Raw genomic sequence first — 13,636 nt, forward strand, 5'->3', positions numbered from 1 at the left:
GGGCTCCTGTTAGAGTCTCAGCTGCTTCTATGCTTTAGTTCTGATAAAAACAGCAGAATGCTGCCGAAGTGCTTGGGTATTATGCTACCTGTGTGGGAGAAATGAGAGAAGCTTCTGCTCTCAGATCTGGGCATTATTGTGGCCCAGCCCTGGCCATTTAGGAATGACTCATTGGATGGAATATCTCTCTCTCTCTGTATCTCCATTACTCATTTAGCTCATAACTCCATAATTTTAGATAAATCTTGAAATTTTGAAGGGTGTCATTGGAACACAAACCCTAGAAGCGCTTTTCTAACAATGTCTTTCCTTTTCCAAACCCCAAATATAATCCTTCTGTGTCTGAGAAATAGTGCGACATCCAAATAAATAATAATAAGGTTAATCCAGTTTGGGATGAAAACAAGCAATTTGTGCATATGCATTCATGCAGATAGATAGATAACTTAATTGCTTATTTCTTCTTTTATAATTTTTCATAACAGTCCAAAGTCCTGTGTCCATTTGCTAAAATTAATTTTAACAATTTTCCCAGTTGCCACTTTTATTATTTTCCTTCACACATAGCATTCTAATAAATTTAAAGTCCATCTTTTATTTTTTATGATACCTGCTAGAATTGGGTTTTTTTTATACATCAGCATTTTTCTGAGTTGTTTTGAACACATTACAAATTCGCCATGGTTAAAACACTAGTATTCCATTAGTTCATCCAGGTCTCAAGAGTTGCTAGACCCTGAACACTTGGGCCGTCCTCTCTGCTTCTTTGTGTTGACCATTAGCAGGGAGCTGAATGAGAAGCAGAGTAGCCAAGAGATGAACAGGTGGATCACCATGCAGCTGTTCTTCATAAGATATATGCTACTGTACCAGTCTTTCTATATAATCTGGATAGTGCCATCTCAGGATATTGAAGCCTCAGTAACCTCAGTAGTTGCTTTTTACAATGTGAAGAAGATTGTTAGTTAAAAAGTTTTATAATGTGTGCCTGTAGGCAAAGAATATATAACTACTTGGACTTTTAAAAACTCATATTGACAGATTGAGGAAAAGACTAAATCTTAGGAAATAAAGTTAATGGATGTGATACATGAAATGAAATAATTCAATATTTACTATTTTTATAATGGCTTGCTACTTTATATAAATATTAGACAAATAATTGCAATAATTTACTATTATTTCTTTACCATTTTGAAATTATAAGGCCCTTGAAAATAAAAACTGATTTGAACTTTGTATTGTATTGCTGAAATCATTTTTAATCATTGTTTTGATTTTTATCACCTCCTTTCTTGTTAACATAAAGGAACAATCCTTAATGTATCCTGCTAAAATAGAATTTGATCAATTCTTGGGGATTTACTATTCCATCAATGATGGCAGTGATCAGATTTACAGACTCAGAATCCTTTTGAGTAGGTTATTTAATTTTATGAGACTTTAAAAATTAATTTGGTATTCAAATAGATTTATACATCTTCAGTATTTTGAAGAATTCAAGTTGACTTTTCTAAAGTGCATGAATAGTCTTTGCATTTTGACCCATAATTCTCCAGCTGATTGTAGAGAATTTGTGATGTATTGGCAGTAACACTGAATGAAATGCAGCTTATAGAAGCTATTTCTGTTATGGAGCCAGCATTGCACCCCAGTTAGCTGAGCCACTCCCTGTAATGCTGGCATCCTGTTTGTAGCCTTATTCAAGTTCAGACTGTTATACTTTCGATCCAACTCTCTGTTGAATCCCCCAGGAAAACAATTGAAGATGGCCAGAGGAATTAGACTCCTGCACTCAAGGAAACTAGATGACATCCCAGGCTCTTGGCTACAGACCGGTCTGCTTTGGTAGCTGTAACAAATTGGCATGGGAACCAGCAGACTGAAGATTTCTGTAATGTAACTCTTTTTTGTTTTTAAAAGTTAGATTTACAGAGAAAAGCAGACACAGAATGATCTTCCATCAGCTGGCCCATTCCCCCAGTGACCACAACAGCCAGAGCTGAGCTGATCCAGAGCCAGGAGCCTGGAGCTTCTTCCAGGCCTCCCATGATAGCTCTGGATCCTAAGGCTTTGATTTTGCTCAACTAGTTTCCCAGGCTACAAGCAGGAAGTTGGATGGAAATGGAGCAGCCAGGATATGAACCTACTCCCATATGGGATCCCGTTGCGTGCAAGGCTAGGACTTTAGCCACTAAGCTATGGTGCTGGGCCTTCTAACTGTAACTTTAACTCTCCCTTTCCAATACATAGATAAATCTTTTTAAAAAGATATTCAAGAAGAATTAAAATTAACAAATATCACCATATTGATTCATCATTAAATTATATAATAGCTAAAGCAATTGGCAGTAATATCATTATTGTAAGTAGCACCACTGTTTATCTATGTTTATATACACATGCGTGTTCAGGTTTTCCAAAGTATTTTTGCAGTCACACATCTTTATAATTCAGTTTCTTTGTGTCAAAGCAATAAAGCACATGGGTAAGTAATTTGCTGAAGATTATACAGCTAGTGAGTGACAGAGTATATGCTCTTAACTATCGAATTCTGTTTTTACTACTTGATGTGAATCACAAGTAGGAATATCTTAAGAGAACAGCTCTACAGCATTTTCAGGTAGAAGTTTCTTACTGTTAGACAGTGGTTTCTTTTTTAAAACATCACTTTCAGGATTGGTTTTTAAGTTAGCAAGTTTTCAGTTTGGATGAAAACCTGAAATCTTATCCTTCATGTTTAATTAATATGGTTTTGAACATTATTTTCTAAACTGGAAATATTATAAGATTTTTAAAATTTCAATAGAGTCTTTTTAATTAAAATCAATGTCTAGTTCAAATTTTTGTCTGAACCAGGGCATTTTTTCCATTCTTCTCTGCCTCATGAAACATAATTATTAGTGGAGTTACGGTTTGAAGTTTGGGTTATTCCTTTCAGGAAAATAAGTTACCTGATTTAAAGGATGAAGGTTACATAAAATTGTCTTATTATCACTGTGCTTCTGCATGGTGCATGCTAAAAAACAAGATTGTCCAACTTGCTTAATTACCTTGAAGACACTGAACAACTCCCCGTGCTTACCAGACTGTTCTACGTGCGTTTCCCATGGCATGCAAATAATTAAGTGTGGAATTTAATCATGCAAAATGCTTCAGAGGTAGAGGAAACACCATGCCATTGTTCTCTTATGATAATTCCCAATTCCTACAGGCCTTTCCCTATTTGTCATCCTGTTCCTTTAATACTCAGTTGCACTGTCATTTTGGTTTTGCTTTTGTATTCCCAGATGCTACTCAGTTCCCTGTTCTAACAGCTGGATTATGTGTGGTATTTGAGGTTAATTAAATTGCTGATGAATTTTAAACATAGGTATTAAATGAGGGAAGCAAAAAATAAGAAAAGTAAAAGTGTGAGTATACCTGCAGAAGCTGTATATGGCATTCCATTTAAAAGGAGCTGGGGCCACTGCTTTGGGACCTCTGTCTTTGGTCCTGGGGCCTCTGTCTTTGGTCGTGGCATCCCATATGGCACAAGATTGAGGCCCTTCTTCTCCAGGTCTGAAACAACTCTCTGCTGATTGTCAGAGAATAGCTGAAGGGCTTGGGGGCTTGAAAGCCACATGGGAGAACTGAACGAGGCTGCTGGTTCCTGGCTTCAGATCAGCTTAGCTGTAGCCATTGATTTGCAGAGTAAACCAGCAGATAGAAGGTTCTCTTTCTGTAACTCTGACTTTTAAGAAGAATAAATCTTTTAAACAAGCCATACACTGTGTGGTGGTGTTTTGTTTTAGAAGAACTTAAACTTAAATGAAGTTTTTGCAAAAAGACTGTAGTTATACTTTTTTTCTTTTGTTAAATAGAAAATCTTCCTTTGAACAAGTTATTCATTTTTTTTCCGTTCTTGCATCATAATTGCCATGTTGAAATCTAAACATTACATTTATATTAAATGTCAATAAATATTCTCTATATGGATGATATTTTAATGTTTGAGAGGGATGCATGCCCATGTGCACCACTGATTAGATTGGGAGGATCAAAGAATAGGTGAAAATCGATGAGTCAATTATGTCCAATTTTTTTCTCTTCTTTTTGTTTCTGGTGGGAGAGGGGAGGGCTAATCCCAACAGTCTAACTACATAAGTACCTTGGGATGGGGGCGGATACTCTGTGTCATTCCAGGATCCCTGATATGGAGTACATGCCAATGGCGCTGTTTAACTGATATTGATAATTCTGAGTTGCTATTGATTTCATTGTTCCAAGGCTGAGAAATTGTTTGCAAGGTCCATCCACTGACATAGTCCACCTTAGGGTCTCCACTTGCCCAGATATTTGTGTCAAACTTGGCTAGGACAATTATCCAATTCATTCTGCACTCTATCCTCTCTCATGATACTATATGTTCACTGCAGACATCAATGAGCTTTAGTGTCCCCTGTGTGTATCTGAACGTGATATCCACTGCACAGGCTTTCCTGCAATTAGAGGTTTGAATCCAGTGGTTCAGTTGGGTTAAGGAGATCCCCAAGGAAATTTTATCAGAGGTGCCCCAGACCTGACTACTATGTGTTGCAGCCAGTGTGGAGACCTGCTTCATCTGTCACTCACATTAGCCTACACACACTGGTGGTTGTAATTGCTGGGTCAGTTCTGTCCCTAACCTCATCTCATACAAAAACCAATGGATGCTGTAGTACAGACCAACCCTGCCCACCACACACACAGTTGGAACTGCAGCCTGGTTGGAGTGACTCCCAATAGTTCTCCACCAGTTTTTCCCTCAGCGATGGTTCCTGGGCATGCCAGTATATGTAGCAGACTGGTCCTGTCTGTCCTATATCCCATTTTGTTTTTGTAGACTTCAATGGCTGCTGGAACCTAGTTCATCCTGACCAACCCCACTAGCCAGCCCACATTTATGTCAGAAGGTGCTAACATCTGTTTTTTATTCCCGTCCCCAGTTCTCGTTCTCATGCCCACTAGTGGGAGCTGCAGCCCTTCAGAAAGTGCCCAGTTTCCCCACTAGGTCCATTCCAGACTCCAGATTTTTCACTTTCCAGGTGGTTCTACATTCTAACCTAATCGGACTCACCCCCATTTCTGGCACTTTCCAGCTGATGATCTGGCAAAACTCAACCAATCTGAATTTACACTGGATTATGCATAAACCAGTAGGTACAGTCAGTTAGCTCAGACTGGCTCTTCCCTTAACTCAGCTCACAAACAGGCCAATGATTTTTGCAGCCCTGCCCAGTCTGGTCCAAACCGCACCCCTCACCAAGTCCTGCCTCTCATGTTCTCCAGCCAGAGCAGTGGCCCATCAAGGGAGCCCTCGCAGTCCCTTGTCAAACTAGTCACCACCCCCCCTCATATGTGCTGGTAGGTGTCACGGCCCAGTTTGACATGGCGTGCCTCATCTTGTCATTCACCAGTGGGTGCTACAGCCTGGCTCGACCTGACTCACCCCCTTTCCAGCTCATACTGGTGCATGTTGCAGCTTTGTCCAGCACAATCACACAACCAGCCCCCAGTTCCAGCCCTTATGTGAACTGGCTTCTGATGCAGCCCAACTAGACATGTTCTGCACCCCATCCTGGTTCTTTTCCAGTGGGTACTATAAATTGGCCATGGCTGGCATGCCCCCAGACTTGACCCACACATATGCCAGTGGGTACTATTTTGGTGTGATTTGTTTCCTGCCTTGGTTCTTATGCTTACCTACAGCGATTGTGTCCTGATGGAAGACTTTCACAAGCTCCTCTATCAGCCTACCTCACAATGGCAGATCTTGTGCTTATCTGCAAGTTCTTGGCCCTGGCTAACTTGGCCCAACTTCTGTCCTGGCAGGAACCGCACCCTAGCCCTACTGTCACAAAGCCATTCCAACTCTTAGCTCTGGGTGCAATAGTCCAGCTCCATTTGATCCACTCCCAGAACTGTGTTTCAGGTCTTTTAGCAGTGACAGGAACTCTTCAAGGCCATCCTGCACCCTCTCTGACTCTTATCTGCTCCAGTGGATGCTGAAGCCTAGACACACAAACCCAGTCCACACCCATGCGGAAGGATACTGCATACATATGCAACCCTGTTCACTGCCTTCCTTAAGGCTCACATGCTCACCAGTAGCAACCAAACCCCAGCTGAGGCATCCCTTAGCTCCCTAATCAGGCCTTCTCCCAACCATAAATCTTGCACATGTCAATGGTTGCTTCAAACCAGCCCAGCATAGGCCATATCCCAGATTGGTTTTTGCCATCACACGCTGCTGTAGTCACAACTCTTAACTGGTTCATGCTGCACTGCTCAGATTTTCCGCATTCCTGGCTTTCATGAAAATTGACTGATGTGATAGCTTAGGTTAGCTCAGCATGGCCTACATCCCATCCTGGTTCCTGGACATGCCATTGTGCTGTGGTTTGGCCTCACTCTACCTGATCCACACACCTCCCCACCAAGAGGCTAATGCATATACTTGTCAAGAAGTGGAGCAACTCCACTTGGCGTGACATACACCCAGCCCTGACTAACATGCTTACCTGTTGGTGTGACAGCCTGCCAGAGGAGTTCCCAAGTTTCCCTGACAGGCCCATTCCCAAACTCATATCTCAAACATGCAAGCAGGGGCCAAGCCCTTGCATGGCATAGTCCCTGCCCTCCATCTCAATCTTTATGTGTGCTAGTGTATGCTGCATTCCAAGCTGTTCCACACATAATTCTTGGGTGTGCCTTTGGGTTTTGCAGCCTGGACCAGAATGGTCTGATCCTAACCTTTGTTCACGTGGGTGTCAGTTCTGTAACCATTTCTCAATCAGCTTGTCACCAGCCCCAGATCTCGAATAAACCACGAGATAATATATTTCTGAGGCAAGAGCCCATAAATCCCCCAAGAATCTGCCCCCATATCTGGTTCTCTCACATGATGGCTAATGTCATTGCCCGGCTTAATGTGACCCCTCCATTGTTCTGACCACTGTTGTGGTCTAGCCATGCCAGGTAGGCTCCAGCATTATCTTTCACGTGCACTTGTGGGTGATCAATGCTAAATACCCCAGCTCAGATGGGTATCCTCCCACATGGGTGGATGCTCTTTTCTGACCCAGAGAGGACTTCCAATTTATCTCCTGCGGTTACTCAGTCTCAGTATCCCTGTTTAGCTGAAAGTACAGTGGCCTTGTTGATAGTAGACCAGAAGCTATTCCTAAATGGTCTCTTTTCCATCACATTGCATATCCCCTTTCCTGGAGAATCAGCCCTCATATTGGAGAGCTAACTGTATTCCCAGCCAGATTTTCCTCCAGGGTTGTATTCTAACCTGGAGCTTTGATCATCCACCCAGAACTTCAGCCTGCACAGATCCTCACACTTGTGTCACAGCATGTTCTGGCCTGGGCACCTAACACTCTGCCCATCTAGGACCCAAGCAATTACATGTGTTCCCTGGTCCATACCACCATCCTGGTGTGGGGCCCCAGTACATGCACAAGTCCCCAACCAGCACTCCATAGAAGCATGCCAGCATGTGGCCCTATACCTTCCTCCTCCCCAGCTCATCAACAAAAGGCAATTTGGCCTACTCAGAACTCAAGCACGTGTGTAAGTCCCCCAGCCCTTCATGAAGACCATGGCCTCTGTTGTAAGTTCTGCAGCTCGCATTAGTTCCGTGGCCCCAGGCAGCTCAGTGAAAGGAGCACAAAGCCTCCTGGGGCAGTCCAGTGGAAGGCTGACACCAAACCTGAGGTCTTGGAATTCACTACAGGTGTTCTTTGTGGTGAGCAGAGACTGTTTCTTGAGCCATGATTTTGTTTCCCAAGGTGGATACTAACAGAAAGAACAGGAAGCAAATCAGTACCTGAACCTAAGCTTACTAACACAAAATGGTGCTGTCCTAACTAGTATCTTAACTTCAACCAAAACAGTTGATGGGTTTTGTTGATAAACTAAACACCTCCTCCCTTATCCTATATGTCCCGTAGTGTATAATGTCTGATGCCACTAATTAACTTTGTCTACTGACCACCCCCTCAAAAAAAAAATAAAAAATAAACCCATGAATAAAAGCCACTTTTTTTTTATAGCACACTTAAGTACCCTCTCTAATTTCCCTCCCTGATTGCCTTTACTTCATGTGTGCATTATGGAAGGAGCAGGGATTAGTTCTGTCACTGCTTGAGATGCTTTTATCCTGTATCAGAGTGTCTGCACTGAGACGCAGCTGTGGCAGTTCCTGTTCTCCTCCTTTCTAATATACATGGAGAAGAGGTGATGAAATCTCAAACATGTGGGCACCTACACCCACCAGAAGACTCGAGCATCGTTGTGAGTCCCTGTCTTCAATTAATCCCACACGAGCTCTTCAGGCACTTGGGGAATGAGCAATCAGATCGTTGATGTCTGTATCTCATTCTATCTAGATTTCAAATAAAATAAATAAAAAAAAATAAAATTTGGAAATGAAGATTACTCACAGTATAACTGAATAATTTTTTTTAACTTTCCTTCCTTTTTTCTTATTTCCATTGCAAGAAAATGTAGTATGTACAAAGATAAAAAAGTGACAGAGAAAGAATTTTACATGTAAATTTGAGATATCGAATGAAATTTACCAAACTCACTCATGAACTCCCTAGCGAACTAATAAAAGTCCGTTAATATAATAGATTTTGAACATGACTTCACATAAAAGCCAAATTGAAAATTGAAATCATGTGAGTCAGTTAAATATGAAGAAACAATTCAGATTGTAGGAAAATAGAGAAATGTTCTTAAAACTTTCTTTAAGGGAGAGTGCTTTATTCTCAAAAGGAAAACTATGCATTTGTGTTAACAAAAGTTGCAAAGAAATTAAAATTTTACAGAAAATATTGATATATTCAGTTATGTAAAAATACAGTATATGTGCACATATAACCATTATAAAATATGACACACATATACAAATACATGCATAGTATTTATAATAAAATCTAGAATTGTGAAAGAACAGATCTGTCCTAATAAAAGATGTGAGTTAACACTAGACACTAATAAACTAAGTACACACTAATCAGATAGCTTTGGTAAATATCATAAAATATGAAAATTTTTGAAATGGTTATTTGAAGACAAATCATGTGCAGCATAACCAGTGTGTTCCACAGCAATTTCACTAATATTGAAAGCTTCAACATAAAACAATATGAAACATAGTCATTCTGTGAGTGCAGACATGTGCACATGCATCATACACATATGCATGTTGCCCAAAGAATAAATGTATTTTCTTATTATTTGAACAAGTATTTCCATGATTATAGGAATACTTTATATTTTCTGTGACTCTCATTTTGGCTTTCTATGTTCCAAAGTGACTTTATTATTTGCATTAATGTAAAGTTGCATGTTTGTTTATTTATTTATTTATTTATTTTGGTGTCCGAATTCAAGAGCCATGCTTGTCAGCAGTTTGTTGAGTATGAATCGTTGAAGAGGATTATGCCATTAGACGTAGCCTGAGAGAAAAATGTAAAACACTTTTTCCATCAATTGGTGTTGCTCTGATTTTTCAAATTTCAAGTAATGCAGTCATCATTTTTGTGGCTTTTTTTGTTCACAACCTAGAATAGTTGCTCATTCCTACCTCCTCAGCTACAGGAAACAACTAATAATCTTGTACCTTTGCTTCTGAACCTAATTATGTCATTGGCCACATGTTTGCCCTGACCCGGGCATACCTTTTCATTACATATTTGACATGTGTTTGAAAGCTGCTCCTTATTGATAACAAAAGAAGTCCTGATTTATCCTGCATATACTCTTCAGTCTCCTGTTTCTAAAAGTTACATTTCATCATTTCCTTCTCTTATTCACATAATGTGAAAATTGCTTTGTTTCCCAGTTAAAACCTTCCATATTGCATGTTTATTGCAGTTGTAGGCCCAGCTTATTAGAATATAATTGATACACACAAAACCCGGAAGTTGAATGTAGAGTAAAATGTGTGTGTGTGTGTGTGTGTGTGTGTGTGTGTAATTTATCTTTCTTCTTTGATAATCACAAAAACACTAAAATACTAGGGTTATTAATATTCCCCACATGTCTTTGTTTACACTTATTAATTTGCAGTCCCTTTTCCTAAAATTTCAATGAACCTGGTTTCGTTGGTATTTTCTGCCTTGTATTTTTAAGTGTAGTCATTGCCTTGGGATTGTATCATCTACCTTTCTATTTAACAAGGAATGGCTTTGGTGAATTTATGTACTTATCATTTTAAAATTTCAGAAATTATTTCAGCGTTGTTATGCTTTCATTCTGTAGGACAGTCTGATGCCAGACTTGCCAGGGTATGTTCCTGAGGAGACTTGTTGCTACTGATCATCTGAGAAAATCAGAACTAAGTTTTGGTCCTGAAATTGCATGGCCTAGAGAACAACTATATATCTAACCTCACATGTATTCAAGTGGTCTCATTCATTCATTTGTTTTATTTTTTTAAGAATTTTTATTCAGTTATTACGTGAATGAAACAGAGATCTTACATGTGATGATTCATTCTTCAAGTAGTTGTAATTGCTGGCAATATGTAGGCCTAAATCAGGAAATAGAGTTCCATACAGTTCTCCTATGTGGTTGTAGGTGCCCAAGGACTTTGGTCATCTTCTAAATCACTATGGAGCTAGATCACAAGTGGAGCAGCTGGGACCTTAACTGATGAACATATGAGATACAACCTTGCCAGCAGTGGTTTAACATACCATACTACAACTCTGATTCTGACTCCTAATTTCATTTACAGTTTTGCTATTGGTTTTGCTCTTTAAAGAATATTTTATTTTGGCATTTACATTTTAGTTTTCTCCTAAGAAACAGTTTTTGCTCGTTGTATCATGAATTTATTCTTCATGCATCAATCTGAACAACATGAGGTACTAAAAATAAAGCATATCCACTATTCTAACACTGAATGCATTCTATTTAAACTATAAATTAAAATAAATAAAAATTATATAACAAAGATTATAGGTTTCACCTTTTACTGATATTTCCCTTTTAAAAGTGCTAATATACATATGTGCTAATTAAGAGATTACACAATAATTCAAAAGACAACATTTTTATATATGACTTTTTATTTTATATATTCAACCAAATGTCATGAAAGATGCTATAAAAGTGGTGCTACTTTCAGTCATCAGCCTCAGAGTCATCTGGTTGACAACATAAAGAATGGCAATGCATTTCATGCATGCTATTTTTGCAGCACATATATAATTCTAAGAATAAGATTAATTGTTTAATATTTCCAATGTACATCAGCTGCTATTTGCCATTGTTGTGAAAATCATTTCTAATCCATGAGTCGCTCTGAAATCTCAAATGGGAACATCAAGATAAGCATGAAAACAGATGTTTGGAACTACTGGCAATCAATATCTAATTATGCAAGAATCTATTGCCTTCTTGTTGTCTGAGAAGAAAGGTTTGACAAGTTAATTAATTTGTCTTTCCTCTTATCTAAGCACATCCATCACTCAAAGCTTACATACACTCCGAATCAATATTTGTCTCTAATACTGGAAGGAATACAGTATAGAAACTTTGCAGGAGTCGAATGCAGTAGCATTTTTCTGTTGAGGTCACAAAACTGTTTTCCCCATATGAAAAATGATTTCTTCATATCTTGAGAAGTGTTATCCTAGAAGAGATGTATAAATTTCACAGGTGGTGCTCTGGGAAGCATTGAGTAGAATCTGTGAATGAGGCTCCTGTGAGTTCTTTAAAAGGTAATATTTAGGTTGTACTCATGGATTGCGTTCTCAAAAGTGCTAAACTAATCTTGCTTAATGCCATTGCAATATTAATGGAAGCAATCCATAGATGTCGCAGATACAGTGTTGATTGTTTTTAGTCATGTCATAAATTTTTGTGCTCTAAATTACATAAGAAAAAGTAGACAAATGGCTTAAAATCTTATCCAAAACTTGTGAATATTAGGTATGTGTTGTCTTAGTACTTACTCCTATATCTAAGTTATTCATAAAAGACATAAATATTGGCTATCTGACTATACAAATGACATTGATTTAAAATTTTCCAAGAATAAATACAATTCTCTGTAGTTTTAACTTCTGCCCTTACCAAATTTAGGATTTTGGGTTTATAGTCCAACTAGAAAGTAGGCATATTTGGCATCAAAATTTATTTGACTTTCTCTCATCCATTCTCTTCCTTCCAAGTTAAACTCAAAGGACTCTCTCCTCTATCTATGCCAGTAAGTGAATAATAATTGTGGTAAATACAAATAATGAAATGCACACAGATTATGGTAGCTAGACCCACTTTAAATTTCAGTTTAACACCTGTTCAGTATCATCTTCTGATGATCTATGATATGTCATACACAATATGTCATTTTGCTTCCTCACTCTTCTTAGCACTGATGTTGTATCTTCTCTGCAAAACAAACAAAGAAAAGCAAAACAAAACAAAAAGACCTCCTGTTCTCCCACTCAAATGCCATTTTCTAGTGTTGCCTTGTATTTCAACCAGGCAGCAAACGTGATAAAGAGTCAATGTTCTAATTACCAGAAAATTCCAGCCATTCACCATTTTGGACTATCTCGTTACATGTTCTATTGCCATTTCAATAGTTCTTTGCTGTCATTTTCTCATCTCCCACTTCATCTCTCCCCTCACTTGCTAACACTCTTCAGTGTTCTCTATGATTTAAAGGTCTCTTCCAAAACTTGTGTTTGAAATGTAATTGCATTTAAATGCCAATGTAATTAATATTACCTCTGATTGGGCAACAGGGCCCATAACAGGTGATTAGGTCAGAATGATCTAGTGAACAGAGAAACTTTTCTATTTCCCTTGTGTATCGTTTAATCTCAGAGCTGACTTAGTCTCTCTGTGTTGTTTCTCACCTTTACCTTCTTGTACTTCAGGGCTTCCGGCCTGATAAATTAATGTCTGTATGTTGGGACAGATCATTCTGTGCCACTGAATTATTTGAGAAACAGCAAAATAGTCTTCTGTCATAGAACAGGAGAAAAAAAAATCTCACACTGTTTACTCTATTTTTTTTTTCACTTATTTATGTTTTTTAAGATTTACTTATTTTTGTTGGAAATGTAGATATAGAAAGAGAAGAGACAGAGAGGAAGATCTTCCATACATTGACTCACTGCCCAAGTGCTCACAATGGTCGGAATTGACCCAATCCAAAGTCAGGAGCCTGGAGCATTTTCTGGGTGTCCCACACAGATGCAGGTTCCCAAGACTAACACCAGGGACCTGGATGGGAAGCGAGGCCGCTGGGATTAGAACCAGCACCCATATGTGATACTGGGGCATGTGAGAGAAGGACTTTAGCTGCTAGGCTACTATGTCAGGCCCATGCCCACTGTGTTTTAACTACAACTCTTTTCTTACAACTATGCTTCAAAACGTAAGTTAGAGAAAATATCTAATTTTCCCTTCTCGTTGTCTGGTCAATTTCACTGGGATTTCTATTCCAAAAATACAAAGTTGTTTTATTGATGTAATTCAAGTTGATATCAGTTTGATCTGAAATCATTTCTCCTAAATTAGAACTCTAGATCTCCCCAAAGTAAAGGTTAAACCTCTTTCAATCCTCAATGCCTTAGATAAT

This window comes from Ochotona curzoniae, unplaced genomic scaffold (assembly GCF_017591425.1).
Source record: "Ochotona curzoniae isolate NIBS_2020 unplaced genomic scaffold, NIBS_Ocur_1.0 scaffold_4506, whole genome shotgun sequence".
Classification (NCBI taxonomy): Eukaryota; Metazoa; Chordata; class Mammalia; order Lagomorpha; family Ochotonidae; genus Ochotona; species Ochotona curzoniae.